The sequence below is a fragment of the Heterodontus francisci genome, chromosome 19 (assembly GCF_036365525.1).
Source record: "Heterodontus francisci isolate sHetFra1 chromosome 19, sHetFra1.hap1, whole genome shotgun sequence".
Classification (NCBI taxonomy): domain Eukaryota; kingdom Metazoa; phylum Chordata; class Chondrichthyes; order Heterodontiformes; family Heterodontidae; genus Heterodontus; species Heterodontus francisci.
Window position 1 is genome coordinate 65,637,156 of NC_090389.1, and position 13,052 is coordinate 65,650,207.

The 13,052-nt window shown below is 42.9% G+C and overlaps 1 protein-coding gene across 3 annotated transcripts in view; it reads left to right on the forward strand.

Moving 5' to 3' along the window:
- Nucleotides 1-2,061: 2,061 nt before the first annotated feature.
- LOC137380130 (RAF proto-oncogene serine/threonine-protein kinase-like) overlaps nt 2,062-13,052 on the forward strand; it is a 100,108-nt gene continuing 89,117 nt past the window's right edge. The window contains exon 1 of one of the 3 annotated variants that reach the window (XM_068051818.1): nt 2,062-2,080. The gene's annotated coding sequence lies outside the window, so the exon portion shown is untranslated. Of the gene's footprint in view, nt 2,081-2,564; nt 2,902-3,024; nt 3,222-13,052 lie in introns of those variants that run through there. The other 2 variants (XM_068051816.1, XM_068051817.1) reach the window with 2 other exon arrangements.

Below are 13,052 nucleotides of genomic sequence, written 5' to 3' on the forward strand. Positions count from 1 at the left end.
ACTTTTAACGACCCATCTCTCTCCTTTTCAAATACTTATCTCAACCCCTCTTATATGATGATCTAATCTCTGTCTCAATAGCTACTTTCAGTGAAGCATCTATGGGCCCATAGCTCTCAGTTTAAATACCATCTTTTATTCTTTCAAGATTTTTTCAGTGAAAATCATTGATCTTTGCCCACCCCCAGTTCCCCCTTCCCCCACCAGTAGAAACAAATCTCCCACTATTTATGTAACCCTTTACTGGCCACACCTCTTTCGGTGCCACTTCACGCACAGGATGTTGGGGCGTTGTACCTATTTCCGCCAGTTACATATAGACTATCAATGAGTTATTGTATTACTGTTGGTTATGTTGGTTGGTGCTGAGTGACAGCAGTATTACCATTAGTGGTGCAATTTCAGTAAGTTACTGCTACTTATGGTGGAATCAAAGTTCCTCTTACCTCTGGTTTTCCCACTGTGAATCCTTCCTCTGCCCTCGATTTCCCCTCTTCACCTGCTCGCCAGTCTCCTGGTTCTCAGAACTTCTCACAAAACAGCTTCTGGAACAAAACCATGAGCAAAGATACTAAACTACATATTGCTGCTGCAGCTCTGCAGGAAATGCTGGACCTATACCCACTTCTCCCATTTCCCAGACTCCCTCTCAAACTCCAATCTTCCAGTCTCCCCCTCTCACCCTCACCTGAGCCCAAATCCGCGACCTCCAGTCTTGCATCTACATGACCTGTCCAATTATCCCCTGCCCTCTAATCTCTTTTCATCTGAAGACTATACTTGGTCTTAACTACTTTTGTGGAGTACCACAAGAGATTGAGTAGTATTCCCTGAAATTGTGAATATATATTTATGTTTAGGTAATTGAAAGTATTATCTGAAAAGTTTGGGGGAAAAGTTAATGGGGTAGATTCAGTTTTAAATTAGGAGCAATAGAAGAGCAACAGTATGGGTTGAATTTTGTCATCCTTGAAGTAGTCCCGCCTCTGGGGCCGAAAGCAGGAGCTGACCCCACTGTGGTGGGACCCTGGGGTTGCATTTTGTTGGTGGTGGCCAATTAATAGGCCGCCACTGGGGCTGCCATTCAATTGACGACGGTGGCTCACTCCCCAAGAGCAGCTGGCCCAATTAGAGGGTCAGCAGCTCAGCAGCCTCGGCAGTGCCACCGCTAGTGGTGACCACTGCTGAGACTGCACCTCAATGTCGAGGCACCCTCAAAGACACGTAAATGTTGCTGAGGAAGCTGGGGCCAGGCAGGCAAGCCCGGCAATTGACTGGGGCGGTGGGTGGTGGCATGGTGCACTGGCGACGAATTAGGCGTTGGGATGGCCACTGCCGCCAGGGGCCCCTCTCTGGGCCATGGAGCGCCCATCAATGACAGTCCACCTCTGGGAACCTGCTGGGAGGCTGCCAGGGTTTACTTGGCAGTCTCCCCTCACAACAGTCGGCCCTCCGCCCACGGGGCAGGAAGTGGCCATTAATTGGCTCCTTAAGTGGCTTGATTGGCAGCCTGGTGGGTGGCCGCACCACTCAGGTTTCTGCCGCTGGCAATATGCCATGGTGGCAGGAAGATGTCGGACTCCCCTCCTGACACCTTCCCCTGCCATATTGCCAGCTCTTCTGCCGCCCAGCCCCTCTCCAAAGGGCCAGGACAATTCAGCCTGAGAACCCAAGGCCTGGTCTGAAGCTGACTCCAGAAGGGAACAGTATGATACACCAAGAGGATGCAGACTCCCTCCCACCACATGATGTGAAAGTCGCTTTAAAAAGTAGCAAATGCTGTAAACACTCAGCTGATCAGAACAAGTAACGATTGTAACTGAAACGTTGACTTGGCTGTTCTCGTCATAGATACTGATCGATCTACTGAGTGTTTTTCCAGCATTTTCTGTTAGTGTTTCAGATTTCCAGCATCCGCAGTGTTTTATTTACAATGTTTTAAATCGTGTTCATCTGATCAACTGGAGCCCCTGGACACTTTATAAACGCAGACCGAGACGTTTTAAGTGTTTTGTGAAAGTGGGGTGTTCACGCAGCTACAGTATAAATAAATACGCCCTCATTTCGCAATGCTGCCGAGGTAAGCTAACAGGCTGAGATGGTCAAATGACCTCGGTGGAATTTCACTTGCTATTTGCAGTGCACTGTCCCTTTACCCTGGTAACATGCTGATCATGGCTGTAATTCCGGACCATCAAGATCCAATATCTTGTTTCAACAGCCTGGCGTCATCAAGACGCTAGTCTCTCAACACTGGTGGAATAAATAGAAAAGTTTAACGTACTTTTTAATTAACCTATTAAATACTACACCTCTTCTCGAATAATATTATGATTTAAGTTTCCTTTTTTCCTTGGTATGATTTGGGTGTTCATCGTTCTGTGCCCCTCTAAAAAGGCGGATACTTTTGTTGTGCATTTAAAAGTTTTGCTTTCCCCACGAAAATAAATGCATATTTCCCATCTCCCGTGAACACCAGGAAAAAAAAAATGCTCACGGCTCTGTGTTCTCTGTGTGTTGGTGCAGGTATTTGCCCCTAATGCAGAGAGAGGCGAATGTGTATCGTGTAATCGCAGCAATCCCACAAAATGTTTGAAATTACTATTTTTCTTTATATATATTAAAAAGGTTATCATTAATAATTTCTCCCAGCATCCTACGCCGAGTGCGATGTGAAAGAGTTTGTGATCACAACAGTTGGCAGAGTGTGGGAACAGTTCAAGTAGGGAATATGATGATGTCAGCGGGCGACAAGTTTTTCGCTTAGTTATGGCGGAGGTCAACTTTAGAAAGTTGGCCAACTTTTGGATTTCCGACACGGCACAGTGGATCGGCGCGAAATGTTTACCCGTGTTTGTCGCCGTTTAAAGGGGCAGCGAGCGGACAGTGGTCGGTGAAAGTGTGAGTGCCATTTGGGGATTGGGAAAGGGTTAAAACTCCCAAGTTAGTTCCTCTTGTTTGATTTACTTTTGTTGTTGTTGTTGTGTCCCTCTTTGCTGCGGCAGAAGGGCCCGAAGCGTGGAGCTTTAAAATCTTGCTTCCTTTAGGCTGGTTCCAAAGTATCTTTCTGTTTTCTACCCCCCGGCAGAATTTCTGCAGACCCGAAAGGTTCATCGGCGTCAGGCCATTTCTCCCGTGGCGGAACTCGCAGCGACCATTACATTGGGACTGATGTAAAAATAGTGCAAACATCTGAGAATCCAACCGGCCGTGTTGCATAGGTTTGGGGTTATTTGGCTGCTTTATCTTGCATTCTTTGTTAAAGTGGCGTAAATGATCTGATCTATTGTGTACACATTATTCACACTGAAATGTAATCATATTATAAAGTTCAGGGAGCTGGGGGGTGGGGAGAGAAAGTGAAATTTTGAGGGGGAGAATAATATTTGGATTGAGTGGATATATTTATTATAGCAGGAATGCCGTCAACACACTCCAGGTTTAGCCGGGCTTTATTCGGCTAAAACCCGGTTCGATGGTTGACACTGTGGGGACCCGATAACTAATCTGTTTTGTGGCTGTGCTCTGAGCTGCAGTTGTTCTCAGTGGCCGCAGAGAATTGACACGTGTGCTACTCAAAAAACATTCACGCGTGTCTGAAATCGCACTTGAGCTCAGGAGCCGTGAATTTTACGAATTTCCACCCAAGTGTTTAGGCAAGTAATCGTAGTATGAGGTGTCTAAAAATGGAAACATCCATTTTGGCAATAAATTCCAGAAGTACAGATCCTTTCATTGTAGTTGATAAAAGGCACACTCGCCTCTCAGTCACAAGGTTTCGGATTCCAGGGCTTGAGCACAAAAAAGATCAAGGCTGACGCTCCAGTGCTGTGCTGAGGGAGTACTGCACTGTCGGAGGTGCTGTCTTTTGGATGAGACATTACACCGAGGCCTTGTCTACTTGCTTGGATGGATGTAAAAGATTCCGTGGCACTGTTCTGAAGAAGAGTGGGGGAGTTATCCCTGATATCCTGGCCAGTATTTATCACTCAATCAGCATCACAAAAACCGATTATCTGGTCACTAACACATTGCTGTTTTTGGGAGTTTGCTTCATACTGGCTGCTGTGTTTCCTGCATTACAACACTGATACACTTCAAAAAAGTACTTTATTGGCTATGAAGTATTTTGAGTCGTCCGGTGGTTGTGAAAAGCACTATATAAATACAAATCTTAATTAACTTGTGATCTTTGGATGTAACTTTGGATCATACACCTAGAAACATGACACCAGAAGTATGGTATATTCTTTTGATGCTATCACAGGAGGAGCCAGATCTCATAGAAACATAGAAAATAGGAGCAGGATTAGGCCGTTTGACCCTTTGAGCCTGCTTCACCATTCATTATGATCATGGCTGATCATCCAACTCAGTAACATGTTCCCACTTTTGCCCCATATCCTTTGAGCCCTTTAAACCCAAGAGCTATATCTAACTCCTTCTTGAAACAACCAAAATAGTTCTCAGTTTCATTGAAGGGTGAACTTAGAATTCAGCCAGGAGCCATAGGGCCCATAGAATGAACAAAACATCACACCAGTGTAAGTGTTACAGTTGTCTTTCCATTTGTGCAAAAACCCTCTTATCTCGTATGTTGATGATTTATAGGTTTTTATACTAAAGAAAGCATTGCTATAGTGAGTTCCTTGTCATCAATAACAATAGAACAAAATATTTTTGAATCATTGCTATTTGGTGCTGTAACCATCTTAGTAGGTTTTCCTACTAAATATTCATGCATTAAGGTGATTTGTTGATAACTGGCTACTAGCATTTAGTTCTATGTGGCAGAACAGCTGTTTGCAATCGGCATATATTCATATTTGGGTAAATACTGTATTATAACAGTACACACATTTTAAAACAACTGACAATGTTAACTGTCAGTGTGAAGGTAGTACAGCAAAATATTAATTGAAACATGCATAGGAATAAGTAGATTTAGCTGACAAAGCCATGGATTGAGAAAAATGTACAATTATTTTCTGGATACTAGAAGTGCTAAAATATAGATCCTCCAGAAATGACCACAAAGTGTCATCCTTCAGTTTTTGGAATTAGACAGGGTGTCAGTGTTGATGCATACATCAAGGGCGGCGCAGTGGTTAGCACCGCAGCCTCACAGCTCCAGGGACACGGGTTCGATTCCGGGAACTGCCTGTGTGGAGTTTGCAAGTTCTCCCTGTGTCTGCGTGGGTTTTCTCCGGGTGCTCCGGTTTCCTCCCACAAGCCAAAAGACTTGCAGGTTGATAGGTAAATTGGCCATTATAAATTGTCACTAGTATAGGTAGGTGGTAGGGAAATATAGGGACAGGTGGGGATGTTTGTTGGGAATATGGGATTAGTGTAGGATTAGTATAAAATGGGTGGTTGATGTTCGGCACAGACTCGGTGGGCCGAAGGGCCTGTTTCAGTGCTGTATCTCTAATCTAATCTAATCTAATCTGTCTAATGACACAACCAGGAGGTAGCATTGAAAAGTATGGTGTCATGTGACTACCACATTGAAGATTCCAGGTTTTGCTATGATTCCCAGGGGGGATCCTTTCTAAATGGGGGTGGGAATATTGTTTATACAATAGATCTTCCACCTCCCACTCCCAACACACTCTATGGAGTTGTACAAAGAAGCATTTTATAAATGGGATGTTTAACTTGTGATTGAACTAGCAACTGGCATTCTATATCAGAGCAGGAAATATTAGAGAACCTTATAAAGAAGGTCTACTGTATTTTGCACAATTGATCTGGGCACGCAGGCTGTTATGCAACTGGCTAAAGTACAAAAACAATCCTGATGCTATCCTTGCTTAAATATGTGCAAATCGAACTGCACAAAGACTAGTATTTCTTTGTGTAACCCTATGAATAGGAGCTACACCAATTTGCATTCAGTAACTGTTCTGTGAATAATGACCATGAACAACAGTCACTGTTTGTGTTGTTATAGCCTTGGGTAGGTCACTTGTCTATAGAAATAAGGTCGTACTGGGAGAGACTTATCTAGGCCCTGACACATAACTAATAGAATCATAGAATAGTTACAGCACAGAAGGAGGCTATTCAGCCCATTGTGTCTGTGCCAGCTCTCCGAAAGAGCAGCTCGCCTAGTTCCACTCCCCTGTCTTTTCCCTGTAGCCCTGCAAATTTTTTTCTCTTCAGATAATTATCCAATTTTCCTTTGAAGGCCTCGATTGAATCTGCCTCCACCACACTCTCAGACAGTGCATTCCAGATCCTAACCACTCACTGTGTAAAACAGTTTTTACTCATGTCGCATCTTTTGCCAATCACCTTAAATTGGTGTCCTTTGATTCTAGTAATTACTGTACATTCAAAATAAATAGAACATTCTGTAAGTTCAAAAATATACTCCTATGAGCAGATTCACTTTTTAGACTGTGTTGTCACCTGGCTAAATTTGTTAGTCGCCTAATTGTATTTGTGGCTGTAGATCAACAACAACTTAGCACTTATATACAGAGGAGCATCTTGGAGCTCTTCATAGGTGGTGGATAATTGAGAGGACACCAAGCAGAAGGGAGGAAGAGGGAAGGGAAGCACTGTGAAAAAGGAAAGTCTTAATGAGGTTTTTGAAGGGAGGAAGAGAGGTGGTAAGGGAGGGAGTTTAAGAGGGCAAGGCCATAGTGGCTGAAGGAGCAGCCAATAATGGTGAAGAAAAATAAATAGACAGATATCAGAGGAGTATTGGATATGGAGGAGATCAGAGTGGTAAGGAGCAGCACGGTTAAGTATGAACTCAAAGGGAATGATAGCTTTAAATTTAATTCTCGGGGACATGGCATACCAATGGAACTTAGTAGGGATAATAGTGCTGGTGAGAAAAAGATGTTGAATCCTAGATTGCAAGTACATAAGTGTTGTAGTAAATAATTTTGAATCATGAATACTGAAGCGAAATGAGCATGCAGTAACATAGGATATCAGGATTGACCATCAGCAAGTTTTTATAGGGAGCACAGTAGTAAATGCAGCACATGATTGTGAGTCCTACCAAATTTGAACTCTGTTAAGTCATTTTATTTCCATTTGTAACTGATAGTAAATGAAATGGTTCTGTCGATATCGCACACCCGATTTGGCATGTGATGGTATATTTTTAGTGCTGTACAATATATTAGAGGCCTGCTCGGGTCTGCAAATGAAACCCGACCCGAGCGCAACAGAACCACGTCCAACCCAAGCCCGACCCAGCCAGAGTCCTTTCAATTTTCCCGCGCCCGAACCGACCCCACCACCGGAATGTTCAGTTGACTTAGCTTCCATTTTTCACTTTTTAAACTAGTGCATATAAGCAACAAAAACTGTAACTGGACTTGAAAGGTTGTTTAAAAAGTACATTAAGATTGGAGGCACGTACTGGAGGTGGTGATGGAGTGTGTCCGACCCGAACCTGAATGCCGGACCCGGAAGAGTGACCTGACCCCGACACGTGCCGTCGGGTTCAGGTCGGGTAGCCATTCTCTACAGTATATGGTGTCACATGTCAATAGTTCAAAACATATTGCGTATAATATAGTGACTTTTAACCACCACTGTGTTGAGAAGTTCTGTTTTTCAGAGAGAAGTTCCTTTTTTCACTTCTGCTATTTTGTATGTAATTATCACATTGATAAGGGTGTTTTGTGATGATTCTGTAGTTACAGTAACAAAACTGCAGTTTCCAAGTTATACACTCCCATCTTCCACCCTCCATAAACTTAAGCTCATCCAAATCTCTACTGCCCGAATCCTAACTCACAACTATCCCCTTCACTCATCACCCCTGTGCTAGCTGACCGACATTGGCTCCCCGTCCGCAAATGCCTCCATTTTAAAATTCTTATTGTTGAGTTCAAATCCTTCCATTGCTGCACTGCTTTCTATTTCTAACCTCACCCAGTGCTATAGCTGTCTGAGCACTCTTGTGTTGCTTCAACTCTGGCCTCTTAACCATCCCCACTTCCTTTACCCCACCATTGGTGGCCATGCTTTAGCTGTCTAGGCCCCAAGCTCGGAATTCCCTTCCTAAACCTCTCCACACTTCTCTCCTTCTTTAAGACCCTCCTGAAAATGTACATCTTTGACCAAGCATTTTGTCACCTGTCCTTACATTTCCTTTTGCTTGGTGTCAGTGCTTGCTTATGCTCCAGTAAAGTGCCTTGGGAGGTTTTACCACATTAAGCATGCCAAATGCAAATTGTTGTTATTCAATTTATGTATATTTTACCTGCCCTGGTTGTGGTGTAGAAATGGGAAGCATTACAAATAAAAATAAACTGTTCTATTTTGTTAGTGCTTTATAAGTTTGTGCATGGGTCCGCGTGGGTTTTCGCCGGGTGCTCTGGTTTCCTCCCAAAGCCAAAGACTTGCAGGTTGATAGGTAAATTAGCCATTGTAAATTGCCCCTAGTGTAGGTAGGTAGGTGGTAGGGGCATTGAGGGAAGGTGGGGATGTGGTAGGAATATGGGATTAATGTAGGATTAGTATAAATGGGTGGTTGATGGCCAGCACAGACTCGGTGGGCCGAAGGGCCTGTTTCAGTGCTGTATCTCCAAAATTAAAAAAAATAAAAAATAAATGTAGGGAGAGTTGAGGACAGGATGGGAGCATACCTATAACTCTAATAGAAGCATAAGCCTTTCAAGTCTCCATTATTTTCAAGTCTCCATTTTTCAAGATCTTTCAAGTCTCCATTACTAACAATGGATGAAGGTATTGCCCACCTGACTGTGTGTGTGTGTGTGTGTGTGTGTGTGTATTTATGCTGGGAGATGAGTCAGAAATGGTGCCACAATTACAAGAGATCATTGCTCAGGTGGTACTCAAACAGTCGAAATACCTGCTTGTGCAAGTTGAGAAGATACCGTGACTTTTCCACACATTCAATATTCAGCTTGTGGACAAACTACCTTGGGAGAAAAAAATATAGCTTAAAAAGTGATGTATTGATTCTTGATTTAAGAGGCCACAATTGAAATTGAATATTGCCTCCTGTTTTAAAGACCTGGGTGTATGCTTATGAAGTCTATTTTAAATCTCAGCCTTGTTTGTTTAAATTTCCTAACTTTTTATTGCACTGCTTTATTTACTGATCATCTAACTTAAATTGCTGCTTACTGGCTGAATCTTAACTTTAGATGAGCCACCCAGTGAAATTGAAGTCACTCTGATTAAGAGTAGATAATGTCAGTACAGTTAACTCCAATTACCAAGAACAGATCCTCCTCACATATAGATGTGTCTTCCAACGAAGAGCTGTTCTGCTTTATTTAATGTGTTTGTACGAATGGCCCATTGGACAATAGTCATTTTTGATAGTTATAGAACGATTATGAGGTGTTTTGATAGAGTAGTTGGGAGAAACTGTTTCCTCTAGCAAGTGGGTTGATAACCAGATTTAACATAAATGGAAAAAGAACTAGTGGAGAAATGAGGAGAAATTTTTTCACAGTGCGTTGTTAAGATCTGGAATGCACTATCTGAAAGGGTGGTGGAAGCAGATTCAATAGGAACTTTCAAAAGGCAATTAGCTTTAATTGAAGAGGACTAATTTTTGCAGGGTTATGGGGAAAAAGCTAGGATATGGGACTGAATTGGACAGTTCTTTCAAAGTGATGAGCAGAATGGCCTCCTTTACTGTAAGATTCTATGATTCCAATAAATGTTAATGAAGATTAAGTATATAGAACATTATTAAAGAAGTAAACTTCTTAACCTTTCTTTCTGCGTTCTGAATTGTTTTTTGCTGAGTACATTTGAAACCGTTCCCTGTAATACTGATAGAAGTACAGAATGATTATTTGAAAGTACATGCAGAGGAGGTAAAGCATGGTTTCATGATAAGATTGTAAATGTTCTGTTACATGTTTTTTCGTGGTTTGTGCCAAGTGCAATTGATTGTTCGGCATTATTGCTAAAGCATTTTCACTGAATTATACGGTGTAATTTTTGTACCTTAAACCTCTATGGTTGTATGGCTCAGTTACTGGATAAATTTGCTGAGACATTAAGGGAGAGATCACAATTGTAATGAAGGCTGAGATGTAGATTACCACAGAACTGAGTTAATACTTATGCATCAAAATAGGGCATTTATTCATTGTTTTTCTCATCCCTTACCCTTTCCTGAAGATGCCGAATCATGCTTTATGGATGACAGTGGTCCGCTGGTACTTTGCTCAAGTGCCTATTCTTGATATGGAATCTGAACCAGTAAATACTGTTAGCAAATTTACTTGACCATCAAATTATAATGTTGACATGCACATTTCAAACAGAAGCTCAGCCTGGCTAATTTTCTTCCAGTTATCTAGCCCTGGGATGCTGAGGCCATATTTTCCATCACGACTGCTGCCCTGAAATTGGCTGACTCAATACAAGACAAAGTATCAGATCTCAACCTTCTGTACAGCTTAATAACAACTTGCATTACTATACGGCCTTTAATGTAGTAAATGTTCCAAGGCTCTTCACGGAAATGCTATCAGACAGAAATTGACACTGAGCCAAAGAAGGGGACATTGAGCAGAATCTTCTGATGATTGTTTAATTTCAGGAGTCAGGACCAGTTCTGAGTCTTGACCCTGCACGAGTATGCAATCTGGCGCCATGTTCTGGGAGGTGGCCTCCTAATTGGTCCCCTCTGTGTCCGCCAACCAATTAAGGACGGCGAGTGGGTTCCAGAGGCCACAGGCCCAATCAGAGGACCCACAGCTTTGGAAGGCCGGCAGCCCTGCCGGAAGAGTTGGGCACTGCTCAGGCAGAAATGGAGGTGCCCTCAAGTATATATAACATTTCATAAATAGAGGGGCGCAGCCAGTAGGCCCATCAAAGCAGAGGGGACACCCCTCAGGAGGATTTGTCTGGGCAAGGAGTGCGGCCTTTCATTCCTATGGTTCTGCCACTGGGGCACGGAGCCCCCAATTCCAATGGCCACCCGGACTGCCGCTTGAGACTGCCTCCATGGAGCTGCCAGGCTCAGCAATCAGTGGGTGTCCGCTCCGACGCTGGGAAGGTCCCAACGTAGTCCTCACTGTCCCCCTCATTTGGCGATTATTGGCTACCCGCTGTTGCCTGTCAGGTAGGTGTTGCTGATGCTTACCTCCGGTGGCGCAGTGGTTAGCACCGCAGCCTCACAGCTCCAGGGACCGGGTTCGATTCTGGGTACTGCCTGTGCGGAGTTTGCAAGTTCTCCCTGTGTCTGCGTGGGTTTTCGCCGGGTGCTCCGGTTTCCTCCCACATCCAAAAGACTTGCAGGTGATAGGTAAATTGGCCGTTGTAAATTGCCCCTAGTATAGGTAGGTGATGGGGAATATGGGATTACTGTAGGGTTAGTATAAATGGGTGGTTGTTGGTCGGCACAGACTCGGTGGGCCGAAGGGCCTGTTTCAGTGCTGTATCTCTAAATAAATTTAAAAAAAATAAAATAAAATAAAAAGATCGCCAGCAGGTGGGAATCGCCAAGTTTGCTTCCAGTCATGCCTTCAAACCTGCGTCCACGAGACAGGGAAGATTTTGCCCATTAGGACAGATGACAAAAATCTTGGTCAAAGAGGTAGTTTTTAAGAAGATTCTTAAAGGACGAGAGTGATGTGGGGAGGCGGAGAGATTTAGGGAGGGTATTCCAGAGCTTAGGGCTTAGAAAACTGAAGGTATAATTGCCAAGACAAGAGGCCAGATTTGGAGGAACACCGAGTTCTTGAAGGATTGTAGGGCCGGAGGAGGTTACAGAGATAGGGAGCGGCAAGGCCATGGAAGGATTTGAATATGAGGACGAGGGATTTTAAATGGAGGCATTTGGGGAACTGTGAGCCAGTGGAGGTCAGCAAGCACAGAGGTGGTGGGTGAACAGGATTTGGTGCGAGCTATAATAGGGGCAACAGAGTTTTGGATGATAAGTTTTTGGAGAGGAGAAGATGAGAGCCAGCCAGGAGAGCATTGGATTGGACAAGTCAATGAGCTTAGGCGTAGCTGGACATGGGTGATATTAGGAAGGTAGATGTAGGCGATCTTGCATCTGGGGTTGGAATCTCAGCTCAAGGTTCAATAGGATGGAGAGGTTGCAAATAGTCTAGTTCAGCCTGAGACAGTGGCTAGGGAGGGGGATAGAGTATGTGGCGGGAACTGAACTTTGGCCTTTCCATTGCTTAATTGGAGGAAATCTCAGCTCATCCAGAACTGAATTTCAGGCTTGCAGTCTGACAACACAGGATTGCAAAAGATAATAATGCACCATGTATATTTTCCTGCTGAGTTATTTGGAGTTAATTCATATAGTTCTGTGAATGAAGAGTTATTCTGAAGTTGCAAACATTTATATAGAGGTAAATCAAGATTATGACTAGCATTAGAAATTTTCCAGAATAAATGTTATGATTTTCAAATATTCTGTGATAGAATATTTGTGTTTTGAATTTTTTGGAAGATTTATCAATGGTTTTAAAAAAAAAATCTTTAGGAGTTGTTTTGCAGTTGAAGATGATTCTCAGGTTTTTGTAAATTTGGAGAACGAGACCTATATAGGATGATTACTGATTAGTGGGCAACAGCCACATGAAAAAAAATATTAATGGGTCTTAAAACTAGACAGCCAGTGAAGGCATTACATTTGAAGTTCAAATGCGATAGCACCACCAAGTTTAGTATTGTGATACAGTAGATTTTTTTTACACCATCTTTTTAGTCATTTGAAAATATATTTAGCCACATAAAGCCCAGTATTAGCAATTTGCAAATTGGAGAATGGCCAGAGCAATCTTTGCATTAGATTAACTGGCACTGAATACCATGCAAAGACCTGTTGAGAATTGATTTGGCATATGTTAAATTCTAATGACACCAACTGAAAATAGAAATGCTTAAAGTCGGCATTGTACCAAGAAGGAGCTCCATCGAGCAGATTAAAAAACTGAAATTTTTTGGGGGCACAGTGGCTCGCCTTTAAGTTAATACAGTATTTTTACACTGTCAGACATTTAGAATGACTTTTAAATCAAGATTGTTTGGTAGAAACAATATTTTGTTGACTTCAAACATTAACCTCCATT